Source organism: Pongo abelii, chromosome 23 (genome assembly GCF_028885655.2).
Source record: "Pongo abelii isolate AG06213 chromosome 23, NHGRI_mPonAbe1-v2.0_pri, whole genome shotgun sequence".
Classification (NCBI taxonomy): domain Eukaryota; kingdom Metazoa; phylum Chordata; class Mammalia; order Primates; family Hominidae; genus Pongo; species Pongo abelii.
The window spans coordinates 23919204-23932769 of NC_085929.1; the positions used below are offsets into that span (position 1 = coordinate 23919204).

General features: G+C 43.1%; 1 protein-coding gene and 1 pseudogene across 6 annotated transcripts in view; both read left to right on the forward strand.

The window, feature by feature from the left end:
* LOC112130645 (chromatin remodeling regulator CECR2) overlaps positions 1-13566 on the forward strand; it is a 198712-nt gene that overhangs the window by 44467 nt on the left and 140679 nt on the right. The gene's annotated exons all lie outside the window — the stretch shown is intronic.
* On the forward strand, positions 9806-12546 carry LOC100439695 (telomeric repeat-binding factor 2-interacting protein 1-like; annotated as a pseudogene).

The window sequence follows — 13566 nt, forward strand, 5'->3', positions numbered from 1 at the left end:
TCTTTTCTTCTCATAAAGACTCTGAACTCCTTAGGGCCTTTGCACCCGCTCATGGTTTCCAGCTCTCAGCTCAGATTCATCTCAATGAATGAAACATGCCCTGATCAGCCTATCTATAGCTTGTTCTATTTTATTAATTTTAAATGTTTTTTTGTTTTGTTTTGAGACGGAGTCTCACTCTGTCACCAGGCTGGAGTGCAATGGCGTAATCTCGGCTCACTGCAACCTCCACCTCCCAGGTTCAAGCTATTTTCATGCCTCAGCCTCCCGAGGAGCTGGGACTACAGGCACATGCCACCACACCCAGCTAATTTTTGTATTTTTAGTAGAGACGGGGTTTCACCATGTTGGCCAGGATGTCTTGGTCTCTTGACCTCATGATCTGCCTGCCTCCCACCACACTCAGCTAATTTTTGTATTTTTAGTAGAGATGGGGTTTCACCATGTTGGCCAGGATGTCTTGGTCTCTTGACCTCATGATCTGCCTGCCTCCCACCACACTCAGCTAATTTTTGTATTTTTAGTAGAGATGGGGTTTCACCATGTTGGCCAGGATGGTCTCAATCTCTTGACCTCATGATCCGCCCGCCTCAGCCTCCCAAAGTGCTGGGATTACAGGCGTGAGCCACCGCGCCTGGTCTAATTTTAAGTAAGTTTTATAAAGAGAGTAACACAATGAATTCCTGTCAGTGTCAGTGATTATTAACATTCTGTGTTCATGATCACCCAGTGAAAAGTATACCCTCGCGTCTCTTCCCAACCCGGTCAATGTCTGTCATATAACTCTTTGCTGTTTTCTTCTTCTGGGGTTACCTTTTTGGTTTACTTTAGTCTGTTTTCTCCCTAAGAAAGTGAGTTATATCAGAGCCAGGGATCTTCTCTATCCTGTGCATTCTTGTATTACAGTACCTAGAATTGTCCTATACATAGTAGATGTACTCAATAAATATTTACTGAGTGAATGAATGAATGAATGAAATAAAATTTCCAAAAGCAGGGACTGTGTTTTATCCATATTTGTATTCTGAACCGTGTCTAGTAAAGGGCTTCACACATGTTTCCTGTCTGCTATTTATTTATTTATTTATTTGTTTATTTATTTTTTGAGACAGAGTCTGGCTCTGTCGCCCAGGCTGGAGTGCAGTGGCAGGATCTCGGCTCACTGCAGCCTCCACCTCCTGAGTTCATGCGATTCTTCTGCCTCAGCCTCCCGAGTAGCTGGGATTACAGGCACGCGCCACCGTGCCCGGCTAGTTTTTGTATTTTTAGTAGAGATGGGTTTTCACCATGTTGGCCAGGGTCTTGAACTCCTGACCTCAAGTGATCTGCCCGCCTCGGCCTCCCGAAGTGCTGGGATTACAGACGTGAGCCACCGCGCCTGGCCCTGTCAACTATTTTTTTGTTGTCACTGCCCCCCTCTACTGACAGTAGATTTGTTTATATAGTGTAAGCCTTGTCAGGATTTTTCTAATGGGAGGAGAATGGTATAGTTTTCTTTTATTTACTTTCTGATCCCCCTGTTTGTATAATAAAAACAAGCATTTTTGTGTTTTGTTTTTGTTTTTGAGACAGTCTCGCTCCGTCGCCCAGGCTAGAGTGCAGTGGTGCAGTCTCGGCTCACTGCAACCTCCACCTCCTGAATTCAAACAATTCTCCTGCCACAGCCTCCTGAGTAGCTGGGACTACAGGTGCGCGCCACCACACCCAACTAATTTTTGTATTTTTAGCAGAGATGGGGTTTCACTATGTTGGTCAGGCTGGTTTCGAACTCCTGACCTCGTGATCTGCCCGCCTCAGCCTCCCAAAGTGCTGGGTAATATTACAGGCATGAGTCACCATGCCCGGCCAAAACAAGCTTTAATTGACTAGAAATTGTTTTCCTTGCCAGATTCACTTGGTGGTTGTCTCTGCATAGGTAATTTATAACACATTCTAGAAGCCCACATTTGTCTTTCTTTTCTCTGATTCATTGTTTCTAGAGCTACAGAAGGTAAAAGCTGGAAAGGATGTTAGAGATAATTTAGGTTTAACTCATAGTTTTACAGATAGCATGTTGCCCAGGGTCATATGATAGGTAGTGACTTGAATTGGGATTAGAACCAGTAGAGCCAAGCCTAGCAGTTAATAGGAAGCCCAAGACTTAATCATTTTCTCATTGTTTCATATTTATGAGTTCTGTTTTATCAGTTGGATTCTAAAGTTCTTTGTCATGACTGGCCGTGTATTATATTATGCTCTTTTAGTACTTTGCATGGCCTTTAGCTTTAGGCACAGAGTAATGTTTTTGGATTGAGAGAGTCATGTGAAGGCATTGCTTTAGTTGAAAATAATTTAATATTATATTTCTACCTGCCTTATGGGAAGAGACACCTGGAGGGCAAATCTTGATTACTTGTACAATGGGTATGTAAAAAGAATTGGGAATGGGACAGATGAGATGGAGAAAATTAACAGAAGGCTGCAGATGGTGGCTTAGCACTTTGGAACGAGTCCATCAGTTCCTGCTGTCCAATCCAGTGTGAAAGATCCATCTGGGCCTCCCTTGAGTGCAAGAATGTGATGTAATGGGCCTGGGATGTGCAAGCTGGGTTTCACTGAAAGTAATTATCAGGCTGGGTCGGATAGACTTGGCAATGTTAGATATAAGATACAAGATGGGAAGAACTCAAGACTTGGGTTAGGCAGATCCTTAATATAGGACCTATCTTCCCATTTATCTGGTAAAATCCAGACCCTTGGCACCTTGGTCCTTGTTTTTGTTTTTTATTAAAACACCTTACATAAATGTCAGAATTTAAAACAGTACCTTTCTCTTTCAAAAAAATTATTGTAAACATTTTAGGAAATTGAGATAAGCAAAAAGAAAATAATTATAATTACTTCCAGCCTATATAGGTCTACCTATGTATATATACAGATACATGTAAAATGTATCATATGATATATATTTTTATGGCTTTTTAAAGGTAATATATAATAAATGCTTTTCATGTTAATATGTAGATCTAATGTCACTGTAATTCAGATTTGGCCATGCTGTCACTTATGCCCTATTGTCGGACGTCAAGGTTTTTTCCAATCTTAAATGGACTAACAGTGCTAAGATGACATCTCTGTGTAAGAGAGTATACATGACTCTTTCCTTAGGATGTAACTTTATAATGGAGTGTGTAATCACAAAGTCATGTACTAGTAAATTTCTAAAATATTCTAATGGCCAATATTCTCTAATATCATGGCTAATATTCTCAAAACTTGCCTTATTTCTTCTGCATGTCAAATAAACAATGATCCTTAGCTGTGGCTGCAGTTCTGTTTATTATAACTAGAAAAGACTGGAGAAGGGTCATTTCTATTTGTTGAGTCTGGTTCCCCAAAATACAGTAATAGAAGTTGTCACCATAGGTTCTTGATAATGCGATTCAGTCCAGTTGGTAAAATCATTCTGCTGCTTACAGTTGCGTGTCATTTTCAGTTTCTAGCTCTTCTTTCCTTGTTCATTCCCCGCCCCACCCCCACACTCTTCACTACTTTGTGTGCCCAAAGCATGCCTGGGTTTGGCTTGGCTCCCATTCTTAGGGCTAAAGAGGCCTTTGGCTCCCAGCTCCTAATTCGGTAGCATTTGCTGATTTTCACATTCTGGGGAGACATAAGGGCTGTCTCTGCCCTCCTACCTTCACCAAATGTAAGTGATGGAAGGGTATTGCTACGGGGTCAGAGACAAGGTGGAGAACCCCCTTTCCAGAGACTCTGCTAAAGGAAAATTAGGACTTCGGAGGTTGAGGAAACTGTCCCTCAGCCTGCCTGGAAAGCTCTTTGAAGCCATTCTTGAGTCTCCATCCGCCTTGTATTGTGTCTTTGTGTGGAGACAGGTGGCGGGCAGCCTTCTGGGTGAGGGGGATGGAAACCATGACCACCTCTGGCAGGCATCGTGCAGAGCCGCCCCTTTCCTTTCTCGTGGCAGTGTGGGTGCGGCCAGTCTGTGTATCTGTGCCTCCACATTCTGTTCTTTGAAGATGATGCTGCTTTTTTTGCGGCTAGGCTGCAGTCAGACTTCTGATTAGACATTGTTAAGTTTTCCTCAGGAGATGCCTGACATCCTCTTTAAAACTGGTCTGAGGTTGAGAGTGCCTGGCCCTCTCCTCCACCCTCTCTTGGGGCGCACATGCCTTTCTTTGGCCTTGTTGGGAATACTCCTTTTGCAGAGCCTTTGGTCTTCCTGGAGTCAGTGGTGAGGCTGGTGGTGGATGAGGGTTATCTGATGGGGTATGAACCTCCCATAAGGGAAGTAGTATCAGAAAAGTATTCTTGTGGGAAAACACAGAGGAGAACTAAGAGAGCAGGTTGATGGTTCTAACCTTGGAGAGTGTGGAGGAAAACAGGGCACTGACAGCAGCAGAGGGCACGACATGCTCCTTTGCAGGATTTCTTTGTTTCCAAGCAAATACCCTGTAAGATGTGCAGTCAGTCTGTTTTGGTTGCTTTTAATTGTTTTGAGGCACGTTCTTAATGTATTGCTGTGTCTTGGATGTGATTACCTCACTTCCTTAAGCTCACTATTCCTGCAGCTGCCTGGCTTGCGGACTCCATTAGCATTGTTCAGACCTGGGGATCTTAGCAGCAGGGACAAGAGGTGGAGTCCTTCACTGCAGGGCTCTACCTGTAGTCTTTCATTTGGTATTCAATAGGACATTTTGCGCCTGCTCGCCAAACTATTCTGTAAGCTAGATGTGTGGTCTAAAGATAGTCCAAATTTCATGTGCATTTGGAAGGATTACTATTATTATTTATTTATTTATTTATTTATTTATTTTTGAGACAGAGTCTCGCTCTGTTGCCTAGGCTGGAGTGCAGTGGCGCGATCTCAGCTCACTGCAAGCTCCTCCTCCCAGGTTCATGCCATTCTCCTGCCTCAGCCTCCCGAGTAGCTGGGACTACAGGCGCCCGCCACCACGCCCGGCTAATTTTTTTGTATTTTTAGTAGAGACCGGGTTTCACCGTGTTAGCCAGGATGGTCTCGATCTCCTGACCTTGTGATCCGCCCGCCTCGGCCTCCCAAAGTGCTGGGATTACAGGCGTGAGCCACTGCGCCCAGCCTATTATTATTATTTTTTGAGACAGAGTCTTGCTCTGTCGCCTAGGCTGGAGTGCAGTGGTGCGATCTCCGCTCACTGCAAGCTCCACCTCCTCGGTTCACGCCATTCTCCTGCCTCGGCCTCCTGAGTAGCTGGGACTACAGGCGCCCGCCACCACGCCTGGCTAATTTTTTGTGTTTTTAGTAGAGACGGGGTTTCACTGTGTTAGCCAGGATGGTCTCCATCTCCTGACCTCATGATCCGCCCGCCTCGGCCTCCCAAAGTGCTGGGATTACAGGCGTGAGCCACCGCGCCCGGCGGAAGGAGGATTATTAATCACTCTAGATCCCTAGGAGACAGAGATTCTCAGTGTTGACAAAATTTTGAAGTGTATTGCAGGTACTTTATTACTGATTGTGAATTCCCTAAGTTGGCAAATTATATATCTAAAAAGTTAGAGTAGATGCAAAGTTATTTTTGTAATTTTCTCGCTCACAGTTTCTTTTTTTCTTTTTTTTAGAACGAAACCCATTTTTATTACATCAGTTTTTTTTTTTTTTTTTTTGCCTGATTTTTTTTTTTTTATTATTATACTTTAAGTTCTAGGGTATATGTGCACAACGTGCAGGTTTGTTACATACGTATACATGTGCCATGTTGGTGTGCTGCACCCATTAACTTGTCATTTATATTAGGTATATCTCCTAATGGTATCCCTCCCCCCTCCCCCCACCCCACGGCACGCCCTGGTGTGTGATGTTCCCCTTCCTGTGTCCAAGTGTTCTCATTGTTCATTTCCCACCTGTGCTCACTCATATTTTCACATGCTCTCTAGGACGGGAGAAAAATGGTTGGGGTGAGGCGTTGGGGGCAGTGGGAGTGGATTATAGCTAGTACCCCCCAGAGCCTGTGTGTGATTTATCTTGAGCCTTTCTTAGTGGTGTACCTGTTTGGGGGCATGCTTACATGTTTAAGGCATCTGTTTGTCTCCAGTGATTAATTTCTGAGGTGTGGTTTATAAAGTGAGAATCAATTTTAGACAGTGTGAAATGTATGATATACATTTTTACTAAATTGTCTCTTACTTGGGGCAAAGGAGTATGTGTAAGATGAATGGTTAATTCACTTAGAAGCCATTCGTGTTGGTGCCTTCAGTGCCTGGCGGTGGGCACTATAAAGTCATTACATGAATGAATATGAACCTTACCTGTTAACAGACATATGGCTCGTAGTCTCGGTTATTGACTTTTGTTTATTTTTTCAGCTGAAATGAAGTTTCTCTTCTCCTTCTTTGTTCTTCCTTCTTTCTTCTTCTTGAGACAGAGTCTCTGTCACCCGGGCTGGAATGCGGTGGCACAATCTCAGCTCACTGCAACCTCCACCTCCCAGGCTCAAGCCATCCTTCCACCTTAGCCTCCCAAATAGCTGGGATCACAGACAGGGGTGCACCACCGTGTCTGGCTAATTTTTGTATTTTTTGTAGAGATGAACTTTCGCCGTATTGCCCAGACTGGTCTCAAACTCTTGGGCTCAAGCGATCTTCCTGCCTTGGCCTCCCAAAGTGCTGGGATTACAGGCGTGAGCCACGATGTCTGGCGTACTGTTTTTTAATAGTTCATTTAAATTACTGTACCTTTTACAGTTGGTATTTACACCATGCATAGGATAAAATGGGGAGATGTCTTAAAGTAGTGTAGGGAAGCCTCCGGCAGTCAGGAAAACCTGGGCCTGGGTGGATCAGCACTTTACTTACTTTACCTTAGGCTATCTTCGTGAAATGGAAGGTTTGTGTTTTTAAGTGGGTCAGAAATTGGAACTTTAAAATGTTGGTTTCAGCAATTTCGGTTTATCTATTCTTTACTTTCGTCTACAAATAATTTGAAACTTATCTCTCTGTTGTTTGTGCATCAGCCCATCAATCTATCCATCCGTTGGTCCATTGTGTAGCATCCACTGCAACACACCTTTCTCTTAGATTTAATTTTTTGTTCATTGGAGATTTGAGGGCTCATCACCAAATCCAGAGGTCCAGGTTTCCCGGTACACTCATATTTTCTAAGAAGAAACTGTTTTTAGGATTGCCATTAATGTTTCCAGGCCCTTCCCATTTTTGTGTTAGATTAAAATGGTGACAACATGAAGCCTGCAGTCAATATGAAGGGAGTTGGGTGCCTTTCTTAGATAACTTAAACGGAACCTTTGAATATGGCTCTCTAAATAGTGACAGATCTCTTATAAAATATGTTGGCATATATAGAGTTCAAAGGTAAGCTAGAGACATGAAGAAAGGAGCAGTGATTTATATTTATCACTTCCTTAAAATGATTACTAATATGGAATTTAGAATTTCTTTTTGCTTTGTGAGTCAAGAAGATGGAATATATATACGTTTAGTTTTTTTTTCTATACCTTTATTGTCACTGACCTTTTTTTGTATTTGTTTCCTTTGCCCTCAGATATTGACAAATTGCATCCTCCTCATTAATGCTCTGAATGATAAAATGGGTAAAACCAAATAGGATATGTTGGTTAGGATTTGGTCCCACAATCTAGGCTATGGGAGTTCAAATCTTGATCATACTATTGTTATTATATTGTTATTTTGAGACAGAGTCTTGCTCTGGTCGCCCAGACTGGAGTACTGTGGCACCGTCTTGGGTTCAAGCAATTCCCATGCCTCAGCCTCCCTAGTAGCTGGGATTACAGGCACGTGCCATCATGCCCAGCTGATTTTTGTATTTTTAGTAGAGACACGGTTTCATGATGTTGGCCGAGCTGGTCTGGAACTGCTGGCCTCAAGTGATCTGCCTGCCTCAGTCTCCCAAAGTGCTGGGATTACAGGCGCGACCCACCACGCCTGGCATTGATCATACTATTATATTATAGATGGATCATGATTCTTCCAATTTGGAACCGTAGATTGTGTCAGTAGCTTTACCTTTTTTCTTTTTAAATAAATAAAGCACCATTGGATACCAAATGTGCACATTTATGGTTATTTCCATATAGTAACTCCTTAAAAGTGGCACAGTATGAATCTTTTTATATCACATCGACATTGTTGTCAGATTCGTTTTTTGTTTTTGTTTTTTTTTTTTTACGACAAAGGGACTTTAAAAAAATCTTCTAAGAATTTAACTTTATCACATATAGTGGTAGATGTTTTACCCTTGTTAATTCTTGAAGAAACTTATTTTTTGATTGGCTTTACTCCATGCGTTTCACAAGTTTCTGCTGTAGGCATTTGAATAGAAATGGCATCTAGATAAATTTAAATGTAGGCCTACCAACAACCATTGAGTGGCACTATCTTTATAACAACTTAAAAAGCTGTACTTAGTGAAACTAATATTAATCACTGTCAAGTTTTGACAAGTCTTGTAAAAAGGGAGGAAAAAATAATTAGGTTAAAGGTGTTATTGCTACAATTTCTGCTTAGGATGAATAGTAAAATTGTGGCTCTCTGGAATTTACTTGGAAGCAGATCCTCTGGATAGCTGAGATTTCCATATAATGGAGTTTACTACAGTTTACTACTTGTGGCCTGAAAAAAAAATTTTTTTTAATTGATACAGGATCTCGCTATGTTGCCCCAGGTTGCCCTCCAACTCGTGGCCTCAAGCTATTCGCATGAGCAGCTGGGACATAAGCAGCATTCCACAACACCCAGTCTAGCCTCTTATTTTATTTTAGTATTTTTTTGAGACAGACCCTTGTTTTTCACCCAGGCTGGAGTGCAGTAGCATGATCTTGGCTCACTGCAACCTCAGCCTCCCTAGTAGCTGGGACTATAGACCTGTGCCACCATGCCCTGCTAATTTTTTGTATTTTTAGTAGAGACAGGATTTCACCATGTTGGTCAGGCTGATCCTGAACTCCTGACCTCAAGTGATCCACCTGCCTCGGCGTCCCAAAGTGCTGATATTACAGGTGTGAGTCACTGTGCCCGGCCCTCAATTTTAAATTTTCCGCTTTTGAGAAGAATCTTGATAGAACATATTATACTTCTTAACCTTAAAAGAAAACATAAAAAGCAATCATCTTTGAGGTATAATTTGTATACAATTAATTACACAGATTGTAAGTATACAGTCGAGTTTTGACAGCTGTATACAAGTGTATAACCACCACCCCCCAAAAAATATAAATCCTTTTCATTCTGCAAGAAAGTTCTCTCATGCCGTGTGCAGTCAAATCTGCCCCACCACACGTACCCTGCCCCAGGCAATGGCTGATCTGATTTCTCTCACTACGGATAAATTTGTCTGTCCTGGAAAATAAGTGGAATCATAACATATGCCATTTTACTTGTCCTTCCCAGGCTAATGCATGGGATATACTTTTATCTAGTCCCAGTAATTGTGCATCCTCAAGCCTATGTGTGACTGCACTGCGCTGTAGCCTAGTGGTTCATTTTCGTTCTGTTGAGCTGTGTCTGTCTTTGCCAGGAACTGTAGTAGCCCCACAGTTAGGTACTGGGAGAGGGAGGTTTCTATTGCACTTCATGTCAGAAACCAACTCCCTTTTACTTGCATCCGTTCACATACACTTTCCTAATAGTTTTCTGTTTCTGTTATAATTAGCTGTGAGCTGTGCAGCCATGTAACTAACTTTAAGTATTGTTTAGTCTTTCTGGTTTCCAGATGAGCTATATAAAAATGAGGTTAGGTCAGTCTCGCTGCGTGCCAGACACTGGTGAGGGGCAGCTTCTCTAGTGCCCGGCGTCAGACATGGCGGAGGCGATGGATTTTGGGCAGAGAGCCCAATGGACCCATCCATTCCTCGGCTCTGTTGGAGAGAGGGAGGACAGCAGCTCTGTGTCCTTCCACGTGGGGCCCAGCCCGGCCAAGCTCATCCTGCAGGGTGACCGCACTGTCAGGTCCAGGAGCCTGGGAGGCGCGGGCCGAAGCCCTGGGCGACTTCATCTCCACAGGTACATCCTGGACTGGTAGAGCGCAGCGAGAGGCTGGAGCTGGAGCCTATCGGCTAGGCCCCGCCTCGCCTCAGGGGACACTGCTCGGAGACAAAGCCCGGGGCCCTGGCCAAGGGCACCACGGAGGCGCCTTCCCAGACGCGGATGACGTGGCTGTCCTGACTGACGGGAAGGAAAATGGCTGCTCGCCCAGCTCCATCACCAGCAGCGCCTCGTGGACAACTCGCTCACGCAGCCCTGGTGGCGGTCCCTGAAGCCCCCGCGGGGCCAGGAGCACGCGCACTTGCCAGCGGACGCCTGGGGCGCCCCTCCTCCCAGAAGCTCCCGCGGCCACGGGGCCGCGGATGACGGGAACCACAGAGTGAGAGAACTCCACATCAGCCTGAAGAAGAGCATGTGAAGGTAGAAATCCAGGAGAGTGAAGAAGCACTGGAAAAGATGCTTGCAGAAGCCACCCGGGGATTGGAGGAGGTTGCGGTGGATGAGAGCCCTGATTTTGAAATACATTTAACAATGTGTGATGAGGATCCCCCACGCCTGAGGAAGACTCAGAAACACAGCCTGATCAGAGAAGAAGAAGAAGAAGAAGAAGAAACTGTTTCTCTACTGGAGGTGGGAGCTGCCATTATGATCATTCCGCAGTTAATGGAGAAGTTTAACTTGGATCTATCAACAGTTACACAGGCCTTCCTAAAAAATAGTGGCAAGCTGGAGGCTGCTTCCTCCTTCGTAGCGTGCGGTCAGAGAGCTGATGGATAACCCATTTGGTCCCAACAAGATGACATGGGTTTGCAAAAAGATGATGGGGATAACAGAGAGGCATTGGTCAAAAAATTTGGTGCTCAGAATGTAGCTCAGAGGATTGAGTTTCGAAAGAAATAATTGGCAAGATAATGAGAAAAGAAAAAAGTCCTGGCAGATGAGGTGGTTAAAAAAAAATTGTGACCATTTAACTTTAGAGAGTTCTTGCATTGGAACTGGCACTTATCTTCTAACCATTGCTGCTGTTGCTCTGTGAGTCCTAGATTTTGTAGCCAAGCAGAGTTGTAGAGGGGAGGATAAAAATAAAACAAATTGGATGTATTTACAGCTGTCCTTGAACAAGTTTCAATATTTATGAAAGGAAGATTTAAACCAGAGAGGGGTTGGTCTACATAGTAATCCTTTGTTGGAATGGAACCCTTGTTATATTAGTGACAAAGTTAAAGGCAATTTAGGAGACATAGGCCATTTCAGGCAGCGTAAGTAATCTCCTATCCTTTGGCAGAAGCTCCTTTAGATTGTGATGGATTCCAAATAAAGAATTTAGAAATATGGGAAGATTTAATTATGAGGCCTTGAACATGGATTATCCCCAGACCCTTGTCATTTCTCTCAGTGAGCTCTGAGTTCTAGACTGCTTTGAAAATGCCATATTCATTTTGCTAACTTAGTATCTGGGGACCCTGGTCCTTGGCTGTTCTTTTCTTGGAACCCTTCTCAGTCAAGTCTGTAGGATGTCTTTCTTTACCCACCACTCATTCAATTTTGTTTAAAACATGCACGCAACCCTAAGGAGTCTCAAGAATAAGCTTACTTGGTTAGTGTGTTATTTATTGAGCATAGTTTGTCCCAACCATTGGGTTAGATTATAAAAATTAGTGGATTGACTCCACTTTGTTGTTTTCATTATTGAAAATAAATATAACTTTGTATTTGAAAAAAAAATGAGGTTGTGTTATGGCATGATAAAACAGTAAAGTTGTACCTCAGCATTTTGATTTAGGGATTTTCTGCTCATCTTATTTACACTTTTATCACTTTAATGTTTATCCGTATGCATTTATCACTTTCTTATTATCTTAAATAAACTTTTAATTTCTCAAAGTTTTAGATTTGCAGCAAAAATGGAGAGGAAGGTACAGAGATTACATAGCTTGTATTATCCCTGTCCCTCACACACATTGATAGGTATTGTGAGGACCTTGTAATAACGATAGTCCTAATTCTTTCCTCCCATCCCTGTATCGTTGCTGTCTGTCATTTTACTTAGAGACATGTATAAGTACACATCAACTTATATAATAGAATACATTGTTGCCATTCCTATTTTGAACACACCTATTAGCTAAGAATTTTTTTTTTCAAGTTTTTATTTTAGCCTCATTCATTCTCCAGTGCTTTTTCTTTATGTGGATCGGAGTTTCTGACCTGTATCATTTCTATTCTCTCAAGATTTTTTTTTGGCTGGGCGCGGTGGCTCACACCTGTGATCCTAGCACTTTGGGAGGCCGAGGTGGTGGATCACAATTCGGACCAGCCTGGCCAACATAGTGAAACCCCGTCTCTACTAAAAATACAAAAAAATTAGCCAGGCGTGGTGGCGGGTGCCTGTAATCCCAGCTACTCAGGAGGCTGAGGCAGAAGAATTGCTTGAACCCGGGAGGCAGAGGTTGCAGTGAGCCGAGATCCCACCATTACACTCCAGCCTGGGCGACAGAGCAAGACTCCGTCTTGCACTGGGTGTTCCCTTCCCCTGGGTCAGTTAGGCTCTGATAAAACCCCATCTCTTTTTTTTTTTTTTTTTTTTTTTAATTTCTTGCAAGGCAGGTGTACACATCTCCTCAATTGTTGTTTCAGAATGTCTTTATTCTCCTTCACTACACGAGGATGCTTTGTCAGGGTACAGAATTCTAGGTTGGTGGATTTTTTCTCTCATCACTTTATTTCACTCCCCTCTTGTCTTGCTTGCCTGGTTTTTGAGAAGTCAGATATATTGTAATTCTTATCGTCTGTAGAGAAGGTGTTTTTTTTTTCCCCCTCTGGCTTCTTGCAGGATGTTTTCTTTCTTTTTCTTTATGTGTATTTTTCTGTAGTTTGAATGTGACATGCTTAGAGTAGTTTTGTTTTGTTTTTGTTTTTGTTTTGAGACGGAGTCTCACTCTGTAGCCTAGGCTAGAGTGAAGTGGCACGATCTCGGCTCACTGCAACCTTCACCTCCTGGGTTCAAGCAGTTCTTCTGCCTCAGCCCCCCGAGTAGCTGGGATTACAGGCGCGTGCCACCAGGCCCAGCTAATTTTTTGTACTTGTAGTAGAGACGGGGTTTCACTATGTTGGCCAGGCTGATCTCGAACTCCTGACCTCAGGTGATCCGCCTGCCTCAGCCTCCCAAAGTGCTGGGATCCCATGCCTGGCCTTAGAGTAGTTTTTTGAGCATTTATTGTGCTTGGTGTTCTCTGAACCTCCTTAGATCTGTGGTTTGGTGTCTGACGTTAATTTGGATAAATTTTCAGTCATTGTTTTAAATATTTCTTCTCTTCCTTTCTTCTCCTTTTGGCATTTTCATGTGTTTATATTACACCTTTTGTACCTGTCCCAGAGTTCTCGGGTATTATTTTCTGTTTTTTTGGTCTTTTTTTTTCCTTTGGTTTTCAGTTTGTATTGATACAAACCAGTGCCCTGAGGCACTGGTTCCCTTGTAGGTTTCTTCTCTGGTCAGTTGTGATACTCGGTATTCCCAGCTGTCTCCAGTTTTGGGCACTGTGATTTGCCCTGTGACCTCATCTTTTTGAGGAATCT